The sequence below is a fragment of the Littorina saxatilis genome, unplaced genomic scaffold (genome assembly GCF_037325665.1).
Source record: "Littorina saxatilis isolate snail1 unplaced genomic scaffold, US_GU_Lsax_2.0 scaffold_636, whole genome shotgun sequence".
Taxonomy (NCBI): domain Eukaryota; kingdom Metazoa; phylum Mollusca; class Gastropoda; order Littorinimorpha; family Littorinidae; genus Littorina; species Littorina saxatilis.
In genome coordinates, this window is record NW_027125747.1 from 42,365 (window position 1) to 47,364 (window position 5,000).

At 39.0% G+C, this 5,000-nt stretch overlaps 1 protein-coding gene and 1 long non-coding RNA gene across 2 annotated transcripts in view; both read right to left on the reverse strand.

The window, feature by feature from the left end:
• The window catches only part of LOC138954216 (phospholipid scramblase 2-like), a 14,571-nt gene extending 9,944 nt beyond the window's left edge, over positions 1–4,627 (reverse strand). The window contains exon 1 of the mRNA XM_070326113.1: positions 4,475–4,627. The gene's annotated coding sequence lies outside the window, so the exon portion shown is untranslated. The remainder of the gene's footprint in view (positions 1–4,474) is intronic.
• On the reverse strand, positions 240–3,380 carry LOC138954215 (uncharacterized). Its single transcript, XR_011451754.1, has 4 exons — positions 3,012–3,380; positions 2,261–2,342; positions 1,825–1,918; positions 240–1,269 (listed from the first exon to the last, which is right to left on the reverse strand). It is a non-coding gene; the product is annotated as an uncharacterized lncRNA (long non-coding RNA).
• Positions 4,628–5,000: the final 373 nt, after the last annotated feature.

The window sequence follows — 5,000 nt, forward strand, 5'->3', positions numbered from 1 at the left end:
CATAAAAAATACAACGGAAAAAAAATGCAAGCAACAACAATTTTTTTTAAAGTACAGACTAAATACTGAAGCTCTCTATTTCTCTTTAGTATGTTGGATTCAGGTGTACTTACTCACAGTTGCAGACAGATACAGATTCAAACACGTGTCGAGCGTAAAACAAAAAGTGAAACTAGAGAATAACATGAACCTGAAAACTTTTAAAATATTTGTACCCAGCACCAAGAGAGATTATTGTAAAAAAAAAAAAATGTAATACAAAGTGTGTGAGTTCTACATAAGACAGGAGAATTTACATAGCAACAGAAAACATGCTTGTAAATCACTGAGCACCAACAGTTAAAAATCACTATCGCTCACCTCATGCAGACTGAAATGCAAACCTGCACACATACATACACACAAACAAGGGGGGAGCATCCGTGGACAGGCACTAATGATATGATCAACTGCATATGTAGCTAACTTTGCCCGTCTCACACCTTGTTAATGTTAGTGTCACTGGTACGCAACCTGTTCTTCATGCTCTACTCTTTCCACCCGCGCTGCACCTTGTCCATCATTGACATTGTCCTCAGCTTGTGGTGGACTCGGATTTAAAAAAAAAAGCAGGACAGCATTTTCGAAAACATCTTCTTGCACTTTCAAAGAAATGTCAAATGCATAAACTGTGTCATAAAAAAGCACAGGCACTGTATCATTGATTTGGCACTGTTGCAGAAAGTCCTTGTCATCAGCTTTCATTTTGGCAGAGCAAGCGACACCCACAGTCCGACGAAAAATGTCCTGCATGTCAAGGAACATTTGCACAATGTTGTCTTTGACAAATGTCAGTCCTCCTCGGTTAAGCACCGTTGTCATGTCAGTTGAAGAATCACAATCACTTTCTGACAGCTCACTGAACCTCAGTGCTTCTAAACAGCGCAGTTTCTCGTATCTGTATGCACCTTTCTTGAGGCCCCAAACTTTCTTTTTTAGTTTCTTCACCACACTCCCAGCAACATACCTGATCACATCCTTCCTCACACACTGGCACCGGTCGGTCATTCGCGTTGTCTTCCTGTTTGCACCCATAGGTTGCTTCGACCAGCCTTTCAAACATCCTGAGGCAAATGGAAGCTGATGCATGAGTCGACTTGGTGACCTCTGTAATGCTTGCATGGCTTGCGTAGTACAATGAGTGAGCCTTTTCCTTGGCCGCGTTCCGGAACTTCCCTCGTAGACCAAGGCATGACTCAAACACCTGAAGTTTGTCCCGAAGAACAGCACCTGTCAAACAGACCACAAAGTCTTACACTTGAACACATACAATAGAACCACCTTTGTATTACCTCAAACAATCTGAGAAAGCGGGTCTTTAAAAGGAGGCAGTCTTAAAATGAAGGAAAATTTACAGAAGTTATGCACAGACAAACTGACAAAATAAGGTCTTAAAAGGGAGGGATTATCAAATTGGGGGGGGGGGGGGTGGTCCACTGTATATATATATATATATACAATAATAGATTTTTATTAGTCCATATCTTGGGATAATTCCCTGCCTCGTATAACTTTAAAAGAAAGGCAAACACACACACCATTGTATCCAAAAAGAACACTTGCACATTGACAAGTCTGGAATGTGTACGCGAATGATCAACAATAATTACACGTATGCCATACAGGGAGCACTGCTTACTTGTCATGTATATATGACAGCTTATTCTCAGCGTAACTGAATAACTTGAAATTTAAACTTGAAATTGTTTTACATTATAAGCAAAAGTGAAAACACTACTCCAACAAAATTGTATTCATTCATACAGTGTTTCCCTAAACACTTACAGTCCAAGGTTTTAACATGGCTTCACAGATCAGCTGACAGGCATTCATTTTCTGCAATCTCACTGCACACCTCTTCCAAAAGTGGAACTGTCACCTGTTGACATTTAAAAACACATGTAAATGTACACACAGTGACACAATAAAAAATCATGCGTAATGAGAATTATCCAAAAATATTATATGATGCACTGGTGTCAAATGTGTTATGGTATTTTATGTTATCACAGAATCTAAGTCTTGAAAAATACACATGTTCACACAAAAATATGGCAAATACCACATGAGACTGAAATATACACAAATCTGCAGTAACTTGACTGAGAAATCACAAGCGGGTGTAGTTGTAGGCATCACAATCACAAGACAAACAAATTCTGCCTTTATGTTTAATATTTTTCAACAATAAATGTTGCAAATGTAACGAATAACTTCTCACCTTTTGTGAAATAATACTTTGAGCTTGACACACTTCTGACTGTACAGGGGTTTTAATCAACAACAAAAGTGGTGCTTGCTTCCTGAAACAAAATTATTCAATGATGAAAAGAACTGAATGTGGCAGTGTTCAAAGTGATATTCAAACTTGTATACAACTATCAGTACCATACTGTAAAACGAGAAGGCTATAGTATGTGTCATTCAGTGTTTTGTGCTGTAACAATGAAATGCAATCAATGCAAGTTCTTGTAGTCTAGAAATAAATACAACAATAATTTCAATTGAAACCACAAACTAGTCAAATAAATTGTGTAAATAGTTGGACAAAGAGATGCTTATTAACCCAGGGAAATAACAGGATTTCTTAGCAAAACTTTCCCAACCCAATTACCTGATTCAGTCCGGCTTTTCTGCTTTTAACACTTACTTTCAGTTTCACTAGAATATATCACAACTACAAGAATAACAATGGAACAGGAATGAGATTTTGTTTTGTTTTTGTAAACTACATCAGGATTTAACTAGTTTGGAAGCTCTGCTTACATACAAAATACAGACAGTGACGTTCAATCGTGGTGGCTGATCAGATCAGTGCACTGACTGAGACAGACGATTCGATTTGATCGCTTCACCACGCCTTTCCAACTATGTGCTCCCATACAGTTTTGGTAGATACATGCTTGTGCAAGTATGTTATTAGTATTACCAATATGAATCTTATTTTCCTTTCGATGGTCAGTTTTACTCACCTCTGTAACGGCAGTCACCTCTGCGAATGCTGTCGAAGAATCTAACCGAAAGTAAACATTCTGGGAATCTACGCGCATCGGCCTTGACGCAAGTTCAATACTGAGCCAATGAGCGCCGCGCGGCGCGGCGATCCAGTCTATCTCTTTTGAGGCCTTGCAAGGTTTTGACGGCAACAATAATTGTTGTAGTTCTCTAAGACTTTATTTCTGTTTGATTTGTAATATGTTGGGAAGACATATTTATCAATTGATCAACAAAATAAAACATAATAAAAAACGACACAACGTACGTACATTGTTAAAATTATTATTGGCCAACGTTGAACATTTAACGAAGGCCTCAATCTTCCCGCACCGTGGACCAGATTAGTCTAGTAGTAGTAGGTGCTTGATTTTGGTATTTTGATTTTACATAACATTAAACCTGTCTTGGGGTTTATGGTCATGGCAACAGCCATAATTAAATTATATCATGTATAATATTACATTTCAGCATATTTGAATTACATGTCATCATACCAAACTGTCATACATTTTTATTCCCACATCATTCTGATTGATCACAACCAAACCTACTATCAGTGGACACATCCAAATGTAAGCGCCTGTTCTTGACAACTTTTATTCGATCTAAAAATAGCAACTTGCTGGGTCCTTTGTCGCCAACAGACACTGTTTGGCCTGTAGGTAAAATGTACAATGTATTTTCTGATTTGTGCACAAAAGCTTTTTTTCTTTTTTTCTTTTTTTTAACATAACAATGTTTAATGTCACTGTATGTTTAAAAGACCATGGTCATATTTGTAAAAAAAATGTTAAATTAGAAAATAAATAACATTTTGGTTCATGATTTTTCCTACACCTGTGCTGAAAATAAGAAATAAAAATGTCGGTATATAAGTCACTCAAATACAGCAAGCTATGAATGGCTCGGTTTGAGTTTGTTGCAGTTGACCCTGCACAATGCGACGTATCATGTTTTTGTTGAACAATTTTGACGTCACCCCTCCCATAGGGTGACGTATTTCACAACTTCCTGTGTTACACAAACTCTGTGATGACCAATTTTGACGTCACCCCTCCCATAGGGTGACGGATTTCACAACTTTCTACAGATGAACAATGTTGCCTTCACCCCTCCCATAGTGTACACAAACTGATGACGTATTTCACAACAAAATGGCGCTGCCCATGGTCAACCTCTAAACTATCCGTATAGAATGGGGGCGTCCTCGCCCCCATAATAAGGATGGGAAATTGTGGATTCACTGCTCTGAAGAGAGGCATATAAACAACATTGCAAAACCAGCAGAAAAAAGCAAATGTTTCGGTTGAACAGAAGCAGACATCTAAATTGATTTGTGAATACATTGCACTTCAGTTATGTCTGTGGCGTGTGATCTGGGAAGAAAGTAGGCAATTTTCGTTCAAATATATATATAAATCATGTACATAGGGCCTACCTGGAACTGGAAGAGAGGAGTGAAGAATTGATTGAGCATAGGCACTGACTGGCTGACCAACTGCCTGCCCTACTGACGGTTCAATATCGTCTGCACACTCTCGAAATCGCTGCTCGAGCTAACGGTCTCAATATCCCCAGGTGTGAATGCACTTGTAAAAGCACTGAAAGAGTACAGCAACTACCAATAGTCCGGCATTACACATTCTACCTGAAGGGTCAATGGAATCAATAGTTCCAGGAGTCAAAGTGTTTGTGGAGCCGACAACAAGCTCTCAAAGATGCCGGAGGGAGGTGGGTAGAGAGGGGGGATGGGAAAGGGGGGAGGGTGGCGGAGGTGGTGGAGAGAGAGGGAGGGGGTTCATATTTGTTCAGCTTTATTTGATCCATTTTGAGCTCCCGCTAATTCGCGTTTAAAAAGAAATATGACGTAAATTCCCCTCGTTTATCTTAGCTCTTCAGATTGACGTGCAAGCCCTAATTTCACTGTACTGTTTGCATGATTTTAAAAACACACCTTTTCATGC